Consider the following 26,762-nt stretch of genomic DNA (forward strand, 5'->3'; position numbering starts at 1 on the left):
GCCAGCGCTGATCCCTAGCCTCAGAGTATTGCTACAGATTGAATTTTCTTCTGATTGTCTCAGTCAACACTGGTTCAGTAATCAGAATCCCTTTGAGGTTATTGATATTTTTCTTGATCGAAGGCAGACACACATATCTTCTCACTCTTCTATACCCTTACTATGTTTCCTTTAATTTACTCAATAAATGTCATGATCTTGACAATAGGTACAGAATACCAGTTGACATCAGTAGTCTGAAATTCCAAGAGCCCATGTTGGATGACTAAACAAAATGGCGAAATAAACAAGGAAAATGTCAAAGAGCACCACAACCTCCCATGAGATCCTGGTCAATCGATGGATGGATGTTTAAATGTGACTGGCTGGCACTTGTTTAAATTTAGGCAAGAAACCTGCTGTGTTTACTGCTCTTGCAATAATGCAATTGAATGAATATATCAATAAAAGCCAGGGACTGTAACAGATGGAATTAGTTAATGACTCGCCTAGTGTTTTTGATCTAAACATTTAGGATATACTGTATCTTAGCTGGGTTGTAAAGTCACATGCTGAAATGTGGACTGTGTCATTTAACAGCCAGGGTTCCCCTCTGGCTGGGGTTCAAATGCTTGTTTTGTGTCTTTGTTATACATTTTTGATTTATTTGTATGTGTTACTATTTCTTTTGTTGATGATTTGCAGTATTCTTTATGTTTTATATAACCTGTGTTATCTTCCATTTGTTTTGTGGGTGGTCCACCAAGAGGTAGGGCAACCTCACTGCCAGGAGCCGCCCTTTGCCCTGTAAATCTGGAGAGTCTCCCACAGTACCTGGCAGTACATTGTGAACGCGCTTTGCAGTTGGTGAGTTCTTGTGCCTTTTTCTGTGCCTATTGCGAATATTTGGGTTTTCAATCTGTTTGGTTTGTTTTTTGACCTTGCCTTGATTTTCTATTCAGATTTTGTTCGCCTTGGATTGACTTTTCTTCAGGCAATTCCCTTTGCCTTTTGTAGCCCACGAGCTTGCATTTGTTACAGAGAACTGTGTTAAGAATTAATCTTTTATTTTATAAGACCCTGTGTTTGCCTTTATTAGTAGCCTGGGTTTTGATGATGGTATCCCCCTGTAGTGGGATTTTTGGAAGTACTTTTGGAACTTATTGGAACTTACTGTATGCACTTTGGGACTAATAGTTCATGACAAAAAGTAGCAGAGTACACATAATATTCTACTGCATTTAAGAACACACACTATACTGCTTTGGCATACACTCATGATCATGCCTTTGTTGCTCTTTATTAATTTATTTGATTGTAGTGAATGCTAAAGTGAGATGTGATGTTGCAGTGGCTGGAGTAGATTCCACGGAGCTCCAGGGTTTGGAATCACATATTCTTTTGAGAGGTATCTCCATGCTCACAATGTCACAGACTAGAAGTTTCAAGCACAAAAGAGCTGCAAAATGTTCCAAAAACACTTCCAAAAATGCCCACCCTGGGTTTACCATCAAACCAGGGATACTAATGAGGGCAGACACATGACTTCTTAAAAATAAAAAGTTTACTTTCACAAAAATACACCAAAGCAAAATCAAGCTCCACAGAGCACAGAAGGCAAAGGAATCGCCTGAAGCGTTAAGGCAATCCAAAGCAAACAAGTCCCAGTACGGATAGTCAAAGAACAGTCAAAAAACAGAGCAAAGGTCAAAAATGCAAAGAATTACGAATTCTATAAAAATCAAAAAGGCACAAGAACTCACCGCTCCTCATCACATTCGAAATGAACCGCCAGGAACTGTAGGAGACCCTATGGATTTATAGAGCGGGTGGCCCTGTCTCTTGGGAGACCACCCACAAAATACACAGAGAATAACCGAGGCAGATTATATGCATAGACAAAAACAAAATTAAAGAATGATGCACATAAAAAAAAAACATAAATCAAAGAATCAAAAATGATGAATTTGAACCCCGGCCTAGGGGGAATAACCTTGGCTGAGACATGACACCAATGTGTTTTTCAATACTCTGGTTTCTTGCCAAACGCCAGAGACGTGTATTCTTGGTTTATTCACAAACCCAAACTGAGATATTGTGAATTTTGGATTGGAGTGTGTCCTGACTCAAACCAAGAAAATAAGGGGTTTTAATGATAAGGATAAGGAGATGAAACATCAAGAAAGAAGCCAAAGGCAAAACCAAAAGTCAAACCGAATTATCATCAATTATTATACTTAATCATTTAAAAAGAGTTCTTAAGCCGGGACATAATCCACCAACAGATTCACATGCTGACACGGGGCTTAATCCGCAAACTTGGATGAGAAATGGTCACCAATACAAACCTGTTAACCTATCGAGTTGCTGACTTTCATTGCCCCTACATCTGCCACCATGCCCCTGGCACCCATGTCTTGTTGATAAGACTCACACTATGATGACACCCAATTACAAAAGAAACACTTCCTAAAATACCTTGTAGACAAAGAATAAATGTTATTGGTAGAAGTCTTTTGACCCAAACCACACTCCAAAAAACTGTAATAAAATCATTTCTGTAGGACCAATAAAAAATGAACAAAAATTGCCGCTCACAACAGATTGGCGTTCACTGTTCTTTCACTGATACTAATGGTTAGGTTCTTAGTCTGTGCAGGGTTTGAATGTTTCATAAAATAGCTAGTTGGAAAGTGTAACTAACTGTAACTCAAGCACGCACAAATTTGGTATGTAATAACAATGAGAAATGTCTACTTACCTATACCATTGATCGATATGCACGGTAAGTGCACTCTGATAATGCACAATTATCCTGTAATTAGTTGAGTAATTAAAGGGTGAATCTGGCGTAATTATGCTATTCTTCTCTTGTGTCCCTTTGTCTGATGTTTTATGAGATATGGAATCATCACTCAAGATTTTAATTCAAAATATATCTGCTAAAATATTTTAAATGTGTTTGCTGGTGGAAAAATCATACATCCACTTTTTAAGTGAACCCATGACGTCTAACAAATAACTTTAGAGCCCAAGAGATAGCTCACTACCATGACGTTTCTTTAGAAAGATACTATAAATTTGGAGTGAGCATTCTGCTTAACATTATTAGAAAATTACCAGTCGAAAGACTGATTCAATTCATTAATTCAAGGGCCAATAAATATATGTTTCCTGTTTTAACTTGAGTTAAGATGACTAACGACTAACCTACAGCTCATTTAATTGGAAAATTGGTTGGCGGCCGAAAGGACTTTCATCTTCTCAGCTGTTCTAAAATAAAGAACATCTGTTTCTCCAACCCCAGCCAACATGACTTAATTGCACTTTGGTTTGTTTGCTTCAAAGAAACAGTGTGCTATTTATTTAAATTTTTTTTTTTGTGAAATTTGCCTAATGCAATTTATTTTTCTCTTTTTTTTACTTTTTTAACTGTATTGTTTGCTGATACTGTCTTTTACAGCATCTTTAAAAGATTAAAATAAGTCTGTAAATCTCATGGTGTAAAGTAGGTTTTATAATATTAGTGTGATATTACTTGTTAACGGGCAGCATGGTGGCATTGCTGCCTCGCAGTTAGGAGACCCCTGGTTCGCTTCCCGGGTCTCCTGGAGTTTGCATGTTCTCCCCGTGTCTGCGTGGGTTTCTTCCCACAGTCCAAACACATGCAGGTTAGGTGCATTGACAATCCAAAATTGTCCCTGGTGTGAGCTTGGTGTGTGTGTATGTGTGTGGGCGCACCCTGCTGTGGGCTGGCACCCTGCCTGGGGTTTGTTTCCTGCCTTGCACCCTGTGTTGGCTGGGATTTGCTCCAGTGGACCCCCATGACCCTGTAGGTAGGATATAGCGGGCTGGATAATAGATGGATGGATGTTTTTCATTGTTTTTTGTTTGTAAGTAAGCTATGTTATTATTGTTTTGTTTAAATATTATTTTGTGCTTATGTATTGTGTACTTACATTGGCCTACAGTACCTTCATTGAGTTCTATGGTTAGAAACCTAAGAAGCAGAAACGCCATGATGTTGCTGCTGGGGGCCATCCTCACTCTTTATACTCATATTATGGTATTGGTGCTTCACAGGGTCATTGAGGTTTGTGAGGTCCAAACCATTTATTGTGAGGTATTTTTGTAGTTTTTCCCTTTGTCTTTGGCGTTTGTTTAGTGGATTGTGATTTGGGCTTATTTGTTTTGGGTTGCCTTATTTTACCTTCTGACACTTCTTCAGATGTTGTTATGTGACAGGTTAAAATGTCAGCTGTGGGATCCGTTTCATTGCTCAACCTGACTGAAGCTCCCTTTTGTTAATTACTCTCTCTTTAAACGTTTCCTTGGTTGCTGGTCTTTTAGCTCTGACTGTAATTTCAGATTCACGTTTTGGTTACAACAACACTATCTTCATCTTCCCGGTTACAACTTTACTTTGTTTTATGATTATGTTTAATCTCCTATTCTCTAAAACTGTTAGCTCTCCACCTCTCATAGCCCTGTTTTCTATTACCCTCCTCCCCATCACCAACATACAAGTCGTCCATTTCTTGCTGAATAAGTCACAGCATTCTTGATGGTTGTAGCCGTGTCAAAATATCATAGTGCCAGAATTTGTTCACTAAGATAATTTAGGTAATTGAATCACTGGTACTTTTCTAACTGGTTTGTCAATACTGGTCATAACTGAAGGAAATATGTTTAGAATTTTGTAATATTGAATGCACTCAAGGATGCAGGGCTTGTGATTTGTGCACAGCTCCATTATTTCATTCAGTACCTTTAGTCTGTCATACACTCTTTCTTTAATGGCACTTTATGGTTCTTTACTGGGTTGTGTGGTTCTTCTTAGAACCATTGCTTGACAAAGCGCCATTTCATTGTCGGAAGGGTTCTTTGCATATGAAGTTGGTTCTTTCTGCATTGAAAAACTTTCCAATATGTGGTGTGCTGGGGAGGCAGCATAAAGAAGAAGGACGCCTCACACCTGAACAAACTGGTAAGGAAGGCAGGCTGTATTGTAGGCATGGAGCTGGACAGTTTGACATCCGTGGCAGAGCACGGGCACTGAGCAGAATCCTGTCAATCATGGAGAATCCACTGCATCCACTGAACAGGATCATCTCCAGACAGACGAGCAGCTTCAGTGACAGACTGCAGTCACCGTCCTGAGACCCCACACTATGCAGACTTTTCAGTTCCACTTGGGGGGCATAAATGTTAACATTATACAAAGTTATACCTGCATTGTTATCACTCTTTAATTTAATATTGTTTTTTATAAGTATGCTGCTGCTGGAGTATGTGAATTTCCTCTTGGGATTAATAAAGTATCTATCTATCTATCTATCTATCTATCTATCTATCTATCTATCTATCTATCTATCTATCTATCTATCTATCTATCTATCTATCTAAAAAAAAGAAACCTTTAATGTGTGGTAGACGACCTCCCATAGGAATGAGAAATCAAAAAAGAGATATCCTTATTATCTTTCTGATTTCTCCTCGACAACAATGAAATTAGGAAGAAATAAAACTGCGACATTGTCTTTTGTCTCCTGCTTCTGAGATTTTCGTCCTGAGAAAAAAACACCCTGGTATTCTCACAAGGGTCTCCTCTTGAGTTTCGGTGAAGATTTCAGCAAATTTATACAATGAGCTCAGATCTTCCAAGTAGTGTCTTGACATGTTTTTTTTGCAATTTGAAGGCATTTGCATTGTGTACTCAGTAATATATAAGGAAATGTATGGATGCTAGTAATAAAACACTTTACTAGGATTACAAAACTGTAGTCCTTCCTTTTGAATAATACTACTAGTCGCTGTAATTTATATTACTGTGCTCTTGTTAGGTCATTCTCATTCAATAAGAAAAAGCAAAGGGTGTGGCATAGTGGTTAAGACTTTGGATTTCAAATTTTGAGGTTGTGCATTCAGATCCCACTACTGACACCAGTGTGTGACCACAAGCAAGTCCCTTCACCTGTCAGTCCCTCAATTAGCAAAACAAAAAAGATGTAATCAATCATATCTCAATTGTTGTAAGAAAATTTGGATAACGGCATCCGTCCAATAAAAAATGTCACATCTTGAAAGAGATTAAAACAAGACTCAAAAGAGACCACGCAAAATGTGATACGCTTTTTAAACCACATTCTCAATTTTGACTCTTTTTACCTCAGTTGTTTATGTCTATAACTCTTTCTCCTAAGTATTCTCGGAGAAATATCTGTGACAGAGTTGATTTTTAAATGAAACATAAATACTATAAAAGGCGCTATATAGCGCCCGACCGGCACAGACTACGCAGAGGCACGTGTACAAAACACACAGGCTTTTATTTTTTCTTCACCCGTGGGCGCATGCCTTCCCCGTGACCCACAGGCAATACACATTCCCAAAGCACTATAAATCCCACACAAAAACTCTTTCTGGCACCACCACTCCTCCCAGGCAACCTCGTCCTCTTCCTCCTGATTCTGGCCAAGAATGAAGGGAGGTTGGCCCACTTTATACCCACTCGGAAGTGCTCCTGGTGCCTGACCAGCTGGTCTTAATTGCACCTCTAGGTGGGGCTGGTAAGTCGTCCAATGTGGCGGCTGGTTCTCCGCAGCACCCCCTAGCGGAGACCCCATTTCCCAACCGGGCTGTGGTGGACTCCATGTCCCATGGAGCCACGGGGGAGACTGAGGAAGGACCCACGGCCAGGGAGGCTACCCCCAGGCGCCCCGGGGGAGGCATTGCACTGTCCATGGTGGCTCCCCCGGGACGTATGCAGCAGTGGTGTCCCGGCCGGGCATGGGACCCGGCTGTCCGTCACAATATGAATCTCTGTTAAGTTTTGTGAGCCATCGAAGATCAACCATTGAGAAGAAAAATTCTCCTATTGGGCAGGACACTAACAGATTAAAAAAATCCTGGACTTAGCTTGTATTGTTGCAGCTAGAATCCTTTTAAAATCACAAGCCATTGGTATTTCATAAATCTGATACCATCTATTGATGGTTATTTACTGTATGGATCCTGTTGTGGATCAAAATGAATAAAGGGTTCTTTCTAAAACCTTCATTTGGATGAGTCTTTTGCAATCCACAAATGGTTCCCTTATGGCATTGCTCAGGTGAACCACTCTGGCACCTTTATTTTTAAGAGTTTCAGTTGTACAAAACACACTATCAATAATTACATCATTACATCTGATGCCAAGTACCCTCTCATTCAGTAAAACATCTGAATGGGTACCATGTGTTTTGAAGCACCTCTTGTTGGATTTCAGATTACAATTCCATAAAGGAAAGTAATGTTAACAAGGCACCAAGATATCTAAGATATTTTCTTAATAAATGCGAAATCTTTTGTGAAGCTTACTCAGAAAAGCAAAGAATGAGGAACATGCCAGAAGTCTTTTTCCAATTTAAGCGGAGTACTTGTTCAAAAAGATACAGCGTGTGTAATGTGTATGGCGCGCTCTGTGACAAATGAGCTACTGGTTGACAACAGCAGGTGAATCATACAGTTATGTGTTTGACGTCAAAGGGACATTTGAATGAAGTGCGATTGCAAAATCAGAACATTTCTACAATTTTCATCCATCGGCCTAGCTATGCATTCATTTATAGAGCGTCCTTAGTTTTATTCAGGGTCATGGCGAGCTTGAGCTAATCACATCAGCCTTGGATGCAAAACAACAACCAACCTTGGAAATGGTGGCAGTGGAGATTTTATTTAAAGTGAACTTTACATGTTTGTTTTTAATAAGATTCACTGTTCAAAATAGTTGACAAATAATAGTATGTTGTTTGAGGGCAGTAGTTTGCGACAAGTGTCTGAATTTCTAGATTCAACTATTTCGAATGAATCAAATATTTAAAATGGTCTATTAAGGCAGCAACATGAATGCGCGTTTGTCATAGATAGTGGGAGTGCCAAGGTGAATGGACTGCCATCCCAACTGGGATTGAGGATAATACTCTACCTGGCTTGGAGACATTAACAGAAGGGCCACAGGAAAGGAAAGAACTTCATTTCCTATCCCAGAACGGTCTTGGGGAGGCTGGATATTTTGACCAATTCATCCCCCAACGTGAGAGGTGTCAGTATTCCTCTGGCAGGCTTCCATCTTGGACACCTGCGTTGAATTATAGTGCGGAAGAGCAATCCTGTCAGGGTCGTTGGGTTCTGCGTGAAGAGAACTTTCCTGCTTCCTGCAACATTAGCGTGGCCTGGAAGCACTATGGAGGTGCAATTCTGTGGCATCTGTTGTGATGTGAAATTTGGCATACTAGTTAATAAATATTTTGTATGTCTTTATTTGTAACTTAGACAAAGCAATGTAATATTATTGTTACATTATTGATAATAACAGCAATGGTTTGATGGTTTAAGAACCCCTTTCCCGCTTTTAGGAATGAGTCTCTTTGTAATTTTACGACAGGGTTAGGGGAAGTGCCTCAAACAGGTTTGGCTAATATTTCTCTGCTGGACTCCCAATCAACCCCCACAGGAAAGCCAGATTGCCTAACTGGCAAGCTTCACAGGGGTTGGTGTGAAGGTGTTCTCTGGTCTGAAGTATGGCTGTTTGAAATTGGCTTCTAACAGAAGCCTTTAAGTACAATGATGCATTATTGGCTCTAGGGGTTGGACAGAAAACCTATACGTTTGCTTTCTTTGCCTCACTTTCTCTCTCTCACCAAACTGATGAAAGACCATCTCATACCATGAACTGAAAAGGGCAACACAATGAAGAGCACAGCTCGGCAGCCATATTGAGACAGGCATGCGGCCTGTTCTGAAGAAACCTGATCACCAATGATGCCTTAATTAGAGACATTTTAAGTAACTAAGAAGTCTGTGTGCCGCCTGAAACTTCATATCACCAGTTATCAGGTTGTATGGTTACCAATATTCAAATGTACTTTGCATATTGTTATTATTTATGAAGATTACCAATAATACATTGTTTTAATTGTAACTTAACTCCTGCTTGTCTTTTACTACATCTAATTGCCTGAGGTTATACATGTAGAAGGGAAGAAAAGGGAAGCGTGTCTGCCAAAAGCATTCCAACAACTGCTAGGTTAGATGTCTGTGAACTTGTTTTAAATGTTGTCTCACTGTCTTGTCTTACGTGACGTTAAAGTGTCTTCCGAGAACATCCGAGAAGATCACGTCTCGTCTCCCTAGTCTCCCTTCCAAGATTTCTTTTTATAATAGAGAGATTTATATTTAGATTTGAGCCTGGGAAATATGCTGTACAAATTGACTTCCAATGTGACAATGTATGGTATAGGTGACGATATGTGTGTTTCAGTTATCTTTCGACTCATTTTTGCAGTTTAATAGCACACTATTTATAAGATGTTACACTAAAGGGTAGAAATGAAACAGGAATGGTTTCCAAAACTAAAGGATGCTCCAACCTGGGAGGGCTACACTGTTCTGACATTAGAATTCCATTCAGTACAACAAAAGAAAGCCTGATAGCAGCTACTAATTATGTGTGCTCTTACAGTGAAGCTGCTGGCACGCTTATAGCCACAGAAAACAATACGGCTGCAAATCACCGCCACTGAATAGTATAAGTTAATCACAGCCACTGAATACTGCAGATCACAGTCTGAAGTGCTTCAAACTACAAAAGGCTCCCCCTAAAGTTATGTACATAACATTAAGAACAATTGATCACCTGAATCGGAATGACCAATTAAAATATGACCAGTCTTCTTCAGCTTCTTTGTTCCGTGGCAAGACAGCAGTAGGAAGTGCTTAGGAACTTAGAGTAATCCCTGCCACGCTTTAAAAGAATTACTAATAAACTGAAGTGTGTGAATTAAGGCACTATGTACAGTATGAGGAATGGAGGAAAATCTTATCATAGTAACTACGAGTGGCTTTCATAGCTGAGACACGTCCAGTGTCCTTTATGTTTTCAGCTCACCGACACTGGGATTACTCAATTGACCTTTGCGTTATATATAGTGCCATTAACAACACACGCAAAGGCGCACCATCCAGAGGGGCTCTAAAGAACACACAATCAGTAAAATGGCAAAATTACTTCATAAATAATAATGAAGAGTCAATCTATCTAATGTATTTTGGAGACGGGTAATTGATTTAATCATTTTCCACATACTCAGATGATTATGTTATTATGTGAAATGGCTGTGAACCATTTGTATTATGAATGGCTTGCTCTTACAGATTAAATTTATGATATGCAGGATTTGTTTTGAAGATCTTACTCAGCTGGAAGTGATCTTCCACAACACTCATCTTAAAATAAATGGCTTTTGATATGAAGCGGCGTGGTGGTTCTTTGCTGAGGGCTATTGTCTTCCTGATGTAGTATCCCAACTGTGAATCCTGCCTGTGTGGAGTGTGCCCATTCTCTTTGTGCGTGTGTGTGCTTTATTTCAGCGGTGTCACTGAGCCCTAAACTCCAGACACAATCATACCCAATCCGGTTCAAATCTAGTCAATTTTTGTTAGTAAACGTTATCTTCACAGGCAGGTTAAGACCACCAACGTGTAAACTGCCCAGAAAACAACCCTCTTCCTTCACATCAAGTCAAGATGCTTGGTCAAGATGACACGGCTCCTTTTATCTTTGAACCAGATCTAACTCCCAGGACAAGAACAAGGTCAGCCAGAAGCACTTTGGGGTCAGACAAGAGTTCCACAGAGTAGGGACTATATCACACTGCAGCCCCCTCCTGGTGGCACTCACGGAACTCAACAGGGCTGTATTGCAGAACTCCAATTCCAATGATGCCCTGTGGGTATCTGAAGGGGACCCGAATCCCAGACACTCTACCCTCTAGTGTTTAGAGGGACATGCTACCTGGATGCTGCCATTTCTCTCCTGGTCCTTCCCATATACTGGCATCCCTGCTGCATAAGGGTTCTTGTTCCCTTCCCATCAGTGTGCCTGACCTTCTGCTTTCTTTTATCATAGCATCCTGTCTGGGAAAGGAATCACGCTCTGGGATGCCCGTCCATTTATTCAGTACAATTATCATTAAGAAATTGACAATGGTAAAAAAAAAACTACTACTGCGACCACTACTACTACTAATATAATAGTAATCTTCTTCTTTTTGTTCTAGTTGTTTCTTCTTATCTTCTTATCTTCGTCTTCTTCTTCTTATTATTATTTGTCTTGTTGTTTTTATTCTTCTTATCAATATTATTATTAGTTATGCTGCTTTTCTTTGTGCATGAATAAATTCTGCCAAATGTACACTATGTCTTCTGGAGCCTTTGTTCATCAGGCAGAAAGTATTCAGGTATTCAGGACAGACATTCTTAAGAAATAAACCACGTGAATTGATAGAAAAGCAACAGTAATTTTAATAATAATGATAATAATAATAAGAAGAAGAACATACACAGGGTCCAGTAGACATTCATCATGCTAAATGTATATATAACACTATTTATTGTAAAATGAGCAATGAGCATGTAAAGCAAAAAGGACCATAAAAATAATAATAAATGAGTGACAAGAACATGCACACTACTGTGACTACTACTAATAATAATATAATAATAATCTTCTTCTTCTTTTTGTTCCAATTGTTTCTTCTTCTTCCTATTGTTTTCTTTTTCTTCTTATGTAAAATGATAGAAAAGCAACACTAATTTTAATAATGATGACAATAATAAGAAAAAGAAGAAGATACATGTAGGGTCCTGTAGACATTTATCAAGCTAAATGTATTTAAAACATTATTTATTAAAAAATGAGCAATGAACATCTAAAGCAAAAAGGACCATAATAATAATAATAATAATAATAATAATAATAATGAGAAAGAAGAACATACACACTACTGTGATTACAACTCCTACTACTACTAATATAATAATAATCTTCTTTTTGTTCCAATTGTTTCTTCTTCCTCTTCTTCTTCTTCCTGTTGTTTTCTTCTTCTTCTTCTTCTTATGTAAAATTGATAGAAAAGCAACAGTAATTTTAATAACAATGATTATAATAAGAAGAAGAACATACACACAGGGTCCAGTAGACATTCATCAGGCTAAATGTATTTAAAACATTATTTATTAAAAAATGAGCAATGAACATCTAAAGCAAAAAGGACCATAATAATAATAATAATGAGAAAGAAGAACATGCACACTACTGTGACAACTACTACTACTACTACTAAATATCCATCCATCCATTATCCAACCCACTATATCCTAACTACAGGGTCACAGGGGTCTGCTGGAGCCAATCCCAGCCAACACAGGGCGCAAGGCAGGAAACAAACCCCGGGCAGGGCACCAGCCTACCGCAGACTACTAATATAATAATATAATAATAATCTTCTTCTTTTTGTTCCAATTGTTTCTTGTTGTTGTTGTTGTTTTCTTCTTCTACTTCATCTTCTTCTTATGTAAATTGATAGAAAAGCAATAGTAATTTTAATAACGATAATAATAATAATAAGAAGAAGAAAACACACAGGGTCCTGTAGACATTCATCAGGCTAAATGTATATACAACCCTATTTATTAAAAAAATGAGCAATGAATATCTAAAGCAAAAAGGACCATAATAATAATAATAATGAGAAAGAAGAACATGCACACTACTGTGACTATTACTACTACTACTAATATAATAATAATCTTCTTCTTTTTGTTCTAATTGTTTCTTCTTCTTCTTATGTAAATTGATAGAAAAGCAACACTAGTTTTAATAATGATGACACTAATAAGAAAAAGAAGAAGATATATGTAGGGTCCTCTAGACATTCATCAGGCTAAATGTATTTAAAACAATATTTATTAAAAAATGAGCAATGAGCATCTAAAGCAAAATAATAATAATAATGAGAAAGGAGAACATGCACAGGCTCCAGAAGACGTGCAGAGTATCAGGCAGAATGTACTCAGGGCAGACATCATTAAGAATACTTTAAATGAACAATGTACTGTATTGTTGTTTTTGCATTTTCATGAGGTCTTTACCCTATTTGCTACCATCATCGGGTTGAAGCTGAATATTCATGCGGCACATCTGTTCAGGAAGGGTTTATTATGTTTTTGTTTTTTTTTCTATAATTATACTTTACACATTCATGTGCAAACCTGAAACTCACAGCTTTTTTACATTGTTTTCCTGGGTTGTCTAAGGGAAAGAGTGAATTGAAGGCAATCTAAGGAAAGTTTATCCACTAACCAGTCATCCCAGGCCATAGGGCAAATGTTTAATGGGCTTATGCGATGGCTACAGAGATAAAATTTCAATGCAAGAAGGAGGAGAAATCTGAAAAAAGGAGGGACGACAGAAAGAAAATGTGTAATGTGTTGGAAAGCAAGTAAGCACCCCCAGATGACAGAGTAAGGCTGAACAAATGCAAAAAACATTTGTCATTTGTTTTGTCCATCCTTTTATTAAACTAAAGGACAGCACAATGGCATATTGCTTAGCACTGCCCCTTAACACCTCAAGGGACCCTGGACCTGTCAGTTTGCTCTTCTGCATGTTTTCCATTTAGCTTAATGGGTTTCTTAACCTGATTTCATTATGTCAAGGCTGTGCAGCGTAGGTGGATTGATGACTCTAAGCACGCCATGGGTGAGTGTGTGAATGCGACCTGTGCGAGAGTGGCAGCCCTTCCAGGGTTTAGATCTTGCTTTGTATGTAATGCATGGATTTCCCCCTGTGACTCTTCATTGACTAAACAGGTTTGGAAAATATATTTATGTGTATATTTCAGTTTAGTTCAATTTATTGATATTATGCCTTAAAATGTAATAAAAAGTTTTTGCTACTAGTCTCACTGATACAGTACAGGGTACAATAACCTGAAGCAGTAGACTTAGACACCTAGACAATGCAGTCACAATAAATATTAGCAATATCTATTGTTCATTATCAGAACATACTGTACATGGATGCATCTTTTTTTGTGGTCTCAGTCCTGTACAGTGCTATGGTACCTGCTTACTAATTTAGTGATTTCTTACCTTTAATTCATTCTTTACCTTTGTAATAGTGCAGGTGTGCATAGGATTGGGGGACAGGGAGCGCCACTTACAGATTAGAAGCTGTCCCATCTGTACTGACTGACATATACCCACAATTATAATAGCTAACTGCAATATTGTTATACAGCCATTTATACAATGGAAGAGTGTGTAACTGATAGATATAGATAGATAGATAGATAGATAGATAGATAGATAGACCTGTCAGCACCCACAGAACCCATCAGAGCTGCGCCATGGGACTGCAATTCCAGTCAAGCTCTGTAAGCACATGAAAGGGCAGGCTGGCCCAAGAATGCTGGCATCCAGCATGTCAGAAGAGTATGCACTCTTGGGAGGTCCATCCAATATACTTGTAGCATTTATCCCAAGTGGGATGTCAGTGCACCCTTGCTCTCCATTATATATACATAGAGCAACACATATACACATATCATATACTGTATATGATGTTTATTGACAGATTCTTTGTATCCCAAAGGTCTCTGGTTTGTGCCTGGTAGGAAATGCTTAGCAGTGAGGTGAACTGAGACGCCTTGTCCTGAGTCTCCTTCAGTTTGTGAATGAGTAGGGCTATGCCAGGCTTGTAAACAATAAGAGAACACCAGGATTATAGGAACTCCCAAGATTAGATGAGAATATGATCTTAAAAAACAAAGCAAAAGAAGTCAAATCATGAAAAGAAAAATGTGTGAAGAATTGCGAAAACTACAAATAAGCCCAAATCATGAAGGCAGCTGGTATAGCCTTATAAAAGAGTGCCAAGGAAAGGCCAGACTGACATCACACACAACGTCTTTAGGAGGCCTCTTGATTATTACTCAAAGACTACCTCTAAGGTAACAGAAAAAATCTTAAATTTTCACAGAATTAAAGCTAAGCTGAATACTGCATAGTTTTAAGAAATTGTCACAAAGCCAGTTTGACCCACATTAACACAGGAGGCTGGAATCGCTGGTATCTGTGGAGGCTTTGATATCACCGCACTGTGTTCTTCATTGCTTCATTGCTTAAGGTAAAGAGCTTGGCTGCCATGACATCATTTGTACCAAGGACTGTGGTTGCTTGCTCACCCCCTTTACCTGAACTCTGACCTGTGCATTATTGGCCTCAGTGTAAATCAAGAAAAACTTAATAAAATAAGCTGAAGTAGTAAACTGCAAGGCCAATCCCGTCACTACTCTTTAAGAGGATTGTATGCCAAAGCTAACATAACAGTTTAGAGTCAGTGAATGGGCACCATAACAGTGACTGGGTAACAGCACCATGCCACCTCATACTCCAAAATACTTCTACTTTATTGACTAATTATTGAGAAATTTTCCATCTCTTAAACAGCTTTTATAAAGAAATAACTCCCTGCCATGTATGTAAGGATTGAGCCGAACTGGACTCACAACTCAGGTTTTAGGTATAAAAATGCATTGCATATAACTGGCATACAACTGTGTCAGCGATCTGGGTGAATTTTCAATGAACTCTTGATTGTGCAGTAACGCAAAATTAGGCATATTCTAATTATCCCATGATACTCTGTTACCAAGGCAACATTCTTAATGCTTGATTCTGCAATTAAGCTGAGATTTAAAAAAAGGAAAGCTTTATGGGTCTGAGAATTGGCGGGATGAGGTGGTCTCTTAGCAGGCCACAGATGGTCATAAATTCTAGCAGCGAAGTGCCTTTGAGACAGTGAAACTACTAAAGTCCAGTCATACCCCACCCGCTGTGCCTGATGATTGTAAAGAGGCATGTCTCTTTAGGGTGTTAAGTAATCTTTGCATGGAAGAATGTGGCACGGGCTTTTCTTGTTCAAGGATCCTAATGACTCTGCGCCACGTGTTGCATTATTTAAAATACAGCACTGCATCCTGGTAATATTCTAAATCGATGCAGCTCTGAAAAAGAAGTTTTTATACATTATGACCTCTTGAGTAAACCTGCTGACATGTTGATCAACCTCACGGGAGTTTAAGACTTTTAACAGATGGGGCTGAGAAGCATTTACTTTATGTACCTCTGCAGAAAACAAAGTAGAGTGTCAGAAAACAATTGCAGGATGAATTGTGATTTATTTTTTTACACTAGCTGTGTAAGCCTGTGCTCCTAGAAACCATGGATTCTGACACTTCAATCAATCAATCGCATCGGCTGTGCATTAGCGACTAAGTGACATTCTCTTTCCTTGGCAGTTTAATTAAGATGCGCACGCCTCGGTTGTCTATCAGTGGCTAAGCGAGTTTCTCTCTCCTTGGAGGTTGCATTTTGCCGATGTGCTCGCCTCATTTGTGTATTAGCAGCTAAGCGAGTTTCTCTTTCCTCTGTGGTTTTGTTTTGCCAATGTGCTTGCCTCCAATTTCTATCAGTGGCTAAGCGAGTTTCTCTTTCGTCGGAGGTTTCGTTTTGCCAACGTGCTCGCCTCCGTTGTCTATCAGTGGCTAAGTGAGCTTCTTTCTCCTCGGAGGTTGCGTTTTGCTGATGTGCTTGCCTCATTTGTGTATTAGCTACTAAGTGAGATTCTCTTTCCTTGGCGGTTTAATTCCGATGCGCACGCCTTCGTTGTCTATCAGTGGCTAAGCGAATTATTCTTTTCTCTGCGGTTTTGTTTTGCCAACGTGCTCGCCTCCATTGTCTATCAGTGGCTAAGTGAGTTTCTTTCTCCTCGGAGGTTGCGTTTTTGCCGATGTGCTTGCCTCATTTGTGTATTAGCAGCTAAGCGAGTTTCTCTTTCGTCAGCGGTTTCGTTTTGCCAACGTGCTCACCTCCATTGTCTATTAGTGGCTAAGCAAATTTCTCTCTCCTTGGAGGTTGCGTCTTGCCGATGTACTAGCCTCATTTGTATATTAGTGGCTAAGTGAGTTTCTCTCTCCTTGGTGGTTTCATTTTGCTGATGTGCTTGCCTCATTTCTGCATTAGCGGCTAAGCGAGTTTCTTTTTCCTCGGCGGTTTCATTTTACCGACGTGCTCGCCTCTGTTGTCTATCAGCGGCTAAGTGAGTTTCTCTGTCCTCGGAGGTTTCATTTTGCTGATGTGCTCGTGTCGCTTGTGTATTAGCGGCTAAGCGAGTTTCTCTCTTTTCTCGGTGGTTTCAGTTTGGCGACAGAGGTGCTTCCTTTGAGCTTCATACTGTAGCCTCGCACATCCGGGACGGACAGACAGACAGACAGACTTCCACTCACAGACATTTATATATAAGATACTCAGAAAATAAATTCTTAATGTCTTTTACCTGTTCTTTATGTGCCACATCATCTTTGACTCAGCTCTTCTCAGATTATCTTAGAGATCATGGGTTTGCAACTCGGGTCATCGCTGTGTGGAAGTGCTTGGAGTAGTGAGAAAAGCGCTATATAAATGTAACAAAATTTTATTATTATCTTGAAATACAGTGCCCGCCATAATTCTTGGGACAAACCCAGAGAATTTAACCCTGTGCTTCACAGTTTAAAATTAAAATTCAAGCAATTCAAACATCGTGATCAGAGTGCACAATGCAGACTTTCATTTAGGGGGATTTGCAGACAACACTTTTTTACACATGACTCCCCCTGCACTTCAGGGCACCATAATATTTAATTTGGCTTGATTGACATAAAAAGACTCTTTAATGTTCACATGAAAACAGATCTCTAAAAAGCGGTTTAAATGAATTATAAATATAAAACATACAACTGACCCCATAAGTCAGTCCCCATTCAAGTCATTGTTGTATAATAATAAAATGTGAAAACTTCCAAAGGGATGAATAGTTTTTATAAGCACTGTAGATAGATAGAACAGACAAAAAGAACTGTAATCACTGTAGCCCACAGATCCTTAAAATAGGCAAAATATTTGACAATAATTATCGACATCCTTGAGATCCTGACGCCAACCCTTCATAATGGACTCCATGGTCTTGGCTCACAGCTTCGATACTTTTAAATATGCTACTCATTAGAAATCTTAATTCTGCCCACATTTCCCTGACCTGTAAAATCCAGGCCAAGATATAAATGTAAGCTAGAGAAGGTGTGAAGTTAATTCATAAGTGTTTCGTTTACATCTGGACATACAGAAGCATTTTGTGTTTTGGATGACAAATGTGTTAACGGCCGCTATCAGCCTGCATACAGAAGGTGTTAAATAAAATTAATCATTGGACTGACTATCTACTATATAATAAAACACTAAGGTCAGTGTGTTTAGTCCATCTGAGTAATCTGATTGGTCAGTTTTGCTTTGACGTGATTGGTAGGTTTGGCTTTGATGTGATTGATCAGTTTTGCTTCGGTGAGGTGACGAGAAAGGAAGTGCAAGTGTGAGACGCACAAAGAGAAGTTAAAGGCGTACAGTGCCCGCTGAGAGAGCCACCTTCAAAGATGACCCTTTCTTGGTAAGTGGGACAGCACAAAGCTTTGAAATCGTCAGTTTGTTTCAGTGACAATTCACGCTTTGGACGCCTTCAGTCACATGGTGGCAAAGTTTCCATATGCTGCTTTGGAACAGTGTGCTTCATTAAACCGAAACAACAGACAGAAGATGAGAAAGGTGCCTCGAAAATAATGACAGAGTCTGAGAAGCAGGCATGACAGGAACGCGCCGGTGAAGAGACGTTGATACAAATACAGAGGTAAGGTGCTGAAGGGACACGTAAAATAAGAGATAGCAAATGTATCTTTTAATTATTCTATTACCTGTTTTTGACCTAGTCCATAATAAAAGATGGAGCTACTGTAGTTTGATCGTATTTCCTGACTCAAAGTCAATTCTTCTCCATTGAGGAGAGTAGATGTGACGTACTGCTATCCAACATTCATCCATGCGTAAGTTACATATTTATGCATCTATCCATCCAACCCGCCATATTCCTAACTACAGGGTCACGGGGGTCTGCTGGAGCCAATCCCAGCCAACACAGGGCACAAGGCAGGAAACAAACCCTGGGCAGTGCACAGGGCACACACACACAGCGCACACTAGGGACAATTCAGAATCGCCAATACACCTAACCTGCATATCTTTGGACTGTGAGCGGAAACCGGAGTACCCAGAGGAAACCCACACAGACATGGGGAGAACAAACTCCACGCAGGGAGGACCCGGGAAGTGAACCTGGGCCTCCTAACTGCAATGCAGCAGCGCTACCCACTGCGCCACCGCGCCGCCCAAAAATAAGCCCATAAACAATTTCTTTTTTCTGAATAAAGAAATGCAATTTTGACAGAGGCTTCTGCTCTTTCTGTTACACACCAATGTAAATAGCTTGCTGTTTATGAAGGGAACCCCGTCCCTGTGGCTCTTTAGACATGGCAACAGAAGGTAAATCTAAATATTTTATATTAACTTGATCTGACTGTAGGTATTTAGAGCATCATAGGTTCATAGGGACAGTATTACCAATATTTGGTGACTACTTTTCTTTCATCGACTTTCCTCTCACCTTTTTTAGCCCCCTAATGGATATACGTGAAGATTTTCAGGACTGGCACCTTGCCTGGGCCAGAGGAGCTTTAATTAAGGCCCCTTTCACACTCTCTTCTATCCAATTCCAGCATGTGCTTGGATGTGAAGGGCAGCATGCCCACTTCAGGCTGTTGCGATCTGAATTAGCCAAATATGCCCGCCTCACTTGGTAATTATGACAATTAAGGTCAGCCTCATCACTAAAAAGCCTGCCGAGCTGCCCCCTGACAAGCTGTTAAAGTGATTCTTGCATAAGGGAAACTTGTCAACAATTAAAAGGCTAATTTTTTTTCTAACTCTATGAATGATAAAATCTCATTTTATTAAAGGTGCTAGATTGAACTAAGTGCAGAGTCTACTAGTGATTTGCATATGAACCCCATCCTAAGCTTCTTTCTGATTGTGCTGGAAAAAGATCCAAAGCTTCAAAAATAGTGAGATACGATGGGTTACAGAAATCATATCTGCCAAAACCAAAGTACCCCTCGTGTGGTTACAATCAGACAAGTGAACTAAAACATTAAAAGGTGTTCGCTTTGATCTTAGGATAATCATGTCCTCATTTGTCTTAAATATGTCATTGGTTGCCACTACAAATACTGTGGCACCGCACCAGCCCTCACCTGCACTGAGTGCCAATGGTCTCTCACTTTTTACTTCGCTCTGTTGGGTAGCTCACTATCCTTTTAGGTACTGCTTGTTGCCTCAGCAGGACTTTGGCAAGCTACTCATTTGTCTAATAGCACACCAACTAATACGGCTGGCAACTTATTGCCCCCCAGGCTGATATACTTCATCAGTGCCATTACGATAGCAATGTATACAACATAAATCCGTAACTGCTCAGAGCCGACTAGCAACCAGTACAATACTACATTACACACCACTACTGATTCATAAATATGTGACAACTTTATCACTTCTGAGTTTTATTTTTGTTGTTGTTGTTATTGGGAGGCATTCCCTAAGTCCCCATCAGTACTTGGGGAAAAATATACCCTTAGGGGCAAAGAGAATTGCAACGGGGTTTACAGAATGTGCTTGTGGAACTGGACACACATAAGACAGTCAAGAGAAATTATAATAAGAAATAAGTCAGAGAAAAAACAAACAAAATAGCATCCAGCATCGGTTTATAAATTTATGAGAGGAAGGTCCTGCCAAACCCATCTTGTAGATCTTCTGAAAACAAAAAAAAGCATACAACATAATTTACCTTGACATTCAAAAGACCTTTGATACGGTCGTTCCACACCAAAGATTAAGTCTGAACCTAAACGCTGTAGGCATCATGGGTAACTGGATCTCCAGTTGGTTAGTACAGATATGAGGGGAATGTGCCACATGGAGTGTGGTCACCAGTGGAGTCCCTCAGGGGTCTGTCCTTGGACCGTTACTATTTCTTGTTTATATTAATGACATTTTTTTTCAGGGATGGTTGGGAGACAAAGTCAGAGAATAGAGATTGCATTGGTTTGGACAGTATCTGGAGCCTCAAGAACTGTAAGCCATGTATGTGTGACCACAGGTGTGGATCCATCTTCTCTATTAACTTCATCAAATTTCGCAGAATTGTGGAAGTTCTTGAACATTCCTACAATTTCACCAAACTCACGACAAAGTGAACTCTATGGGGTTTGTTCATCATTAGTGACCACCTGCGTTATATATACAGGGTGGTCCAGATCTAATTATGCAGATCCAGATCATCTGGATGACTTTGATTTATGCAGGGACAATTCCAGTTCGGCACAAAGATGATTCTTCATGTCGTCAGTTTGCACACTTCTCGATGGTCTGGGATTTTTTCGGTTGTTTTTCTATGTAATAAACTTAATAAGTTATAGTGTAATGAAAATTGCATAATTAGATCTGGACCACCCTATACAGTGGTGTGAAAAACTGTTTGCACCCTTCCTGATTTCTTATTCTTTTGCATGTTTGTCACACAAAATGTTTCTGATCATCAAACACATTTAACCATTAGTCAAATATAACACAAGTAAACACAAAATGCAGTTTTTAAATGATGGTTTTATTATTTAGGAGAAAAAATCCAAACCTACATGGCCCTGTGTGAAAAAGTAATTGCCCCTTGTTAAAAATAACCTAACTGTGGTGTATCACACCTGAGTTCAATTTCCGTAGCCACCCCAGGCCTGATTACTGCCACACCTGTTTCAATCAAGAAATCACTTAAATAGGAGCTGCCTGACACAGAGAAGTAGACCAAAAGCACCTCAAAAGCTAGACATCATGCCAAGATCCAAAGAAATTCAGGAACAAATGAGAACAGAAGTAATTGAGATCTATCAGTCTGGTAAAGGTTATAAAGCCATTTCTAAAGCTTTGGGACTCCAGCGAACCACAGTGAGAGCCATTATCCACAAAAGGCAAAAACATGAAACAGTGGTGAACCTTCCCAGGAGTGGCCGGCCGACCAAAATTACCCCAAGAGCGCAGAGACGACTCATCCGAGAGGTCACAAAGACCCCAGGACAACGTCTAAAGAACTGCAGGCCTCACTTGCCTCAATTAAGGTCAGTGTTCACGACTCCACCATAAGAAAGAGACTGGGCAAAAACGGCCTGCATGGCAGATTTCCAAGACGCAAACCACTGTTAAGCAAAAGAACATTAGGGCTCGTCTCAATTTTGCTAAGAAACATCTCAATGATTGCCAAGACTTTTGGGAAAATACCTTGTGGACTGATGAGACAAAAGTTGAACTTTTGGAAGGCAAATGTCCGTTACATCTGGCGAAAAGGAACACAGCATTTCAGAAAAGAACATCATACCAACAGTAAAATATGGTGGTGGTAGTGTGATGGTCTGGGGTTGTTTTGCTGCTTCAGGACCTGGAAGGCTTGCTGTGATAGATGGAACCATGAATTCTACTGTCTACCAAAAATCCTGAAGGAGAATGTCCGCCATCTGTTCGTCAACTCAAGCTGAAGCGATCTTGGGTGCTGCAACAGGACAATGACCCAAAACACACCAGCAAATCCACCTCTGAATGGCTGAAGAAAACAAAATGAAGACTTTGGAGTGGCCTAGTCAAAGTCCTGACCTGAATCCAATTGAGATGCTATGGCATGACCTTAAAAAGGCGGTTCATGCTAGAAAACCCTCAAATAAAGCTGAATTACAACAATTCTGCAAAGACGAGTGGGCCAAAATTCCTCCAGAGCGCTGTAAAAGACTCATTGCAAGTTATCGCAAACGCTTGATTGCAGTTATTGCTGCTAAGGGTGGCCCAACCAGTTATTAGGTTCAGGGGACAATTACTTTTTCACACAGGGCCATGTAGGTTTGGATTTTTTTTTCTCCCTAAATAATAAAAACCATCATTTCAAAACTGCATTTTGTGTTTACTTGTGTTATATTTGACTAATGGTTAAATGTGTTTGATGATCAGAAACATTTTGTGTGACAAACATGCAAAAGAATAAGAAATCAGGAAGGGGGCAAACAGTTTTTCACACCACTGTAGATGGTCTGTTCACATTTTGGGCCATTTCATTATTGAAGGTTGAGAAAGAGCACAGTGGTGTTGGACAATCAAATGTGAAGATGTCTGCTGCACAAAAACACTTTTTCATTTCAAATCCTCTCCAGCCTTTACCTCAAACTGCAACAGATCGGCTCCCGGGTACAAGTACTTCTCTAAACTCTCTGGGATGGTTGGGAGACAAAGTCAGAGAATCGAGATTGCATTGGTTTGGACATGTGCAGAGGAGTAATGCTGGGTATGTTGGGAGAAGGATGCTAAGGATAGAGCTGCCAGGGAAGAGGATAGAGGAAGGCCTAAGAGGAGGTTTATGGATGTGGTGAGAGAGGACATGCAGGTGATGGGGGTAACAGAACAAGATGACAAGGACAGAAAGATATGGAAGAAGATGATCCGCTGTGACGACCCCTAACGGGAGCAGCTGAAAGAAGAAGAAGAAGAAGATAGTTAGCAAACTTGTGAAATTCGCAGTTGACAGTATAATTGGAGAGATGGCAGAGGACGAGACAATGCGAAGGCACCAAAAAGACCCGACCAAGCTTCAGAACTGGACAAACACTTGAAAAATGCAGTTTAATGTAGAAAAGTTCTACATGTGGGCAAAATGAACATCAGTTATAAATACAACGTACAAGATGGGAGACACTGAGCTACAGGAAGCAACCTCTGAAAAAGATTTAGGGGTTTATGTTGAGACAACATTTTCATCGACTAAGCAATACACAGAAGCAATTAAAAAGGCAAATAAAATGTTAGGTTATATCATAAAAACTGTTGAATGTAAGTCAAGGGACGTTATGCTTAAACTAAATCTTATATTTAAACGTCTATGTGTGGAAGTGTGTGTGTCTGTCTGGTCCAGAAGTGAGAGGTGGAGTCGGGGAAACAGAAACTTACTTTGACAGACTCAGAGAATTAAACTTGTTTAGTCTTGAGAGGAGATGGCTGCATGGGGACCTAATCCAGGTCTTCAAAATCCTCAGAGGCACTGTGGCCTGCAGGGGGCGCTCCAGCTCCCCATACCCGACGCAGACAGACACAGACACAAGTTCAGCAACACACACAGCTTTATTTCTGTTGTGGGAAATGCTTCCCAATAGTTTCCCACCAACAGAGCACAATAGTAAAGCACAGATGAAGCACATAACACTTTGTCTTCTTATGTTTGTCTCTCTCACTCTCTCTATCTCTCCTTCTCTGCCTGAACTCCTCCTTCAGCAAACTTCATCTTCTCCCTCCTGACTCTGACTCTCGGAGCGGTGGCAGCAGGCTTTCTTTTATGTTACACCAGGAGTACTTCCAGTGGCCCGTTAGCATGATTTGGAAGCACTGTCGGGTGAGGGGGTGCACCCACGGAACTCAAAAGGGCAGTACCAAACTGCAGCTACCAATGATCCCCTGTGGGATTATGTGGTGCCGCAGCAACCATGGGGGGTCATCTAGCGTTTTGGGGGAGATAATGCTCTGTGCAGGCTCTCTCCACCAGTCCTTCCTTCATGAAAGCATGACTACCAGGTAAGGGCCTCGGCTCTCCACCACACATTGATAAAGTAGATCCAGCAACATTCCTTCAGCTTAAGGATGAATCGCACACTCAAGGACATCAATGGAAATTAAGGGGAAGTGCATTTAGGACTGAAGCCAGGAAGCATTTCTTTATGCAAATAGTTGTGGGACTCTGGAACAAACTACCAAGACATGGAGTTGAAGCAGAAACCCTTGACAAGCTTTAAGAAGGGTCTGGATGAGATGCTGGGACAGCTTAGCTATTGGCTAAACAAACAAGCCTAATGGATGGAATGGTCTCCTCTTATTTTTCATATTTGTTATGTCCTTATGTTCTTTAGAGAATCTGCCAGCAGTATTAATGACATGTTATAAGTTCCTGCACTGAAGAATAGTATGGAAAGGTATCAACATTAGGCGGCATGGTGTCCTCCCTGTGTGGAGTTTGCATGTTCTCCCCGTGTCTGCGTGGGTTTCCTCTGGGCGCTCCAGTTTCCTCCCACAATCCAAAGACATGCAGGTTAGGTGGATTGGCGATTCTAAATTGGCCCGAGTGTGCTTGTGTGTGTCCTGTGGTGGGTTGGCACCCTGCCCAGGATTGGTTCCTGCCTTGTGCCCTGTGTTGGCTGGGATTGGCTCCAGCAGACCCCTGTGTTCGGATTCAGCGGGTTAGAAAATGGATGGATGGCTGGGTATCTACATTATTACTTGATAACAGGTTCTACACTTCTGACTCCAACTTTAAATCAATTTCTAGTCTTCATAAGATAACAGTGCTAGTTTCACATCCCCTTTAGTAACATGTAGGACAGTGCAAAGCTTTAAAGACCTTTCCTAATTTTAAACCACATATTAATCAGATTACCAGGACAGCATTTGTTCACATAAGGAATACAGCAAAAGTTAGATCCTTTATAACTTTGCAAGATGCAAAAAAGTTAGTTCACGCTTTTGTTTTTAGTCGACTGGATTGCTGTAACGCACTCCTTTCAGGACTACCCAAGAAGACATCAATCGGTTACAGAATTAGTGTAGAATTAGTGCAGAATGTGCCTGTCAGAATCTTAAGTAGGAAAAGTAAATCTGAGCACATCTCACCAGTTCTGATGTCAATACATTGGTTACCCGTACCATTCACAGTTGACTTTAAAATACTGCTAATGGTTTACAAAGCCTTAAATAATCTCGCTCCATCCTATATTTTGAAATGTCTGTCATCTTACACCTCAAGTCGTAACCTTAGATCTTCAAATGAATGTCTGCCTATAATTCCAAGAGCTAAACTTAAAAGAAGTGGTGAGTTGGCCTTATGCTGTTATGCACCTAAAATTTGGAATAGTTTAGCGATAGAAATTCGCCAGGATAATACGGTGGTGCGTTTAAAAAAAACTGCTAAAACCCCATTATTTTAACATGGCTTTCTCATATCTATGTTAGAGTATATCCCTGTTAAGCTATATGTGCATTGACTTATCAGTTTCATCAAGAGTCCACAATCCCTACTCTTCCATACTATTCTTTTTCTTTTTTTCTGTGGCTGTGTTCTCCACCACCTGATCAAGGCACCATGCAGTCCCTACATTGATGAATTGAAGGCAGTACCCTGCATGTCCACATGACCATCATCATGAAATTCTTTCACGTGAAGCCCGAAATCCATAAGGACTGATTTAGATTATTTATGTTGGGGCTGAGGGGGTCTCTTGGCCTTGGAACCCCTGCAGATTTTTTTTTTTTTTCTCTATGGCCCATCTGGAGTATTTTTTTGTTTGTTTTTTCTGTCCTCCTGGCCATCTGGCCTTACTTTATTCTTTGTTACTTAGCGTTGTCTAATCTTATTTTTGTTTTAAATAAACTTTTCTTTCTTCATCTTATAAAGCACTTTGGGCTTCACCATTTGTATGAAAATGTGCTCTATTAATAAATGTTGTTGTTGTTGTTTTAGTGCTTCAGTGACTTTTGACACTTTGGATGTCATCAGTCATGTGTTTGCAAAGCTTCCATACTCTGTTTTGAAATAGCGTGCTTCATTAAACCAATACAAGCTTCGAAGCCTCAGTGTGAAATGTCCCATCCTATATATTATAGTTTAGAGAAGAAAAGCATCAGACATCATCCTTCTTCAGCCTCTTAGGCTTGTACAGCTGAAATATTTATTTAAATGGGTGAGGAGAGTCTCACACGGTCATGACTATAACCATTTACCCCCCTAACCACACATCTCGACATGTAGGACCACTAGATGGCCTATTTATACCCCTCTATGTTCAAGGTTTAGTCTCTCAGCCCATCTCTGGTTGCTGAGCTCCTCTGTTCCCTAACTTCAGTGG

The 26,762-nt window shown here is 40.0% G+C and overlaps 1 protein-coding gene across 8 annotated transcripts in view; it reads left to right on the plus strand.

The window, feature by feature from the left end:
- The window catches only part of lrrc7 (leucine rich repeat containing 7), a 495,776-nt gene that overhangs the window by 162,719 nt on the left and 306,295 nt on the right, over positions 1 to 26,762 (plus strand). The window lies entirely within an intron of this gene.

The sequence above is a fragment of the Polypterus senegalus genome, chromosome 10 (genome assembly GCF_016835505.1).
Source record: "Polypterus senegalus isolate Bchr_013 chromosome 10, ASM1683550v1, whole genome shotgun sequence".
Lineage (NCBI taxonomy): Eukaryota > Metazoa > Chordata > Cladistia > Polypteriformes > Polypteridae > Polypterus > Polypterus senegalus.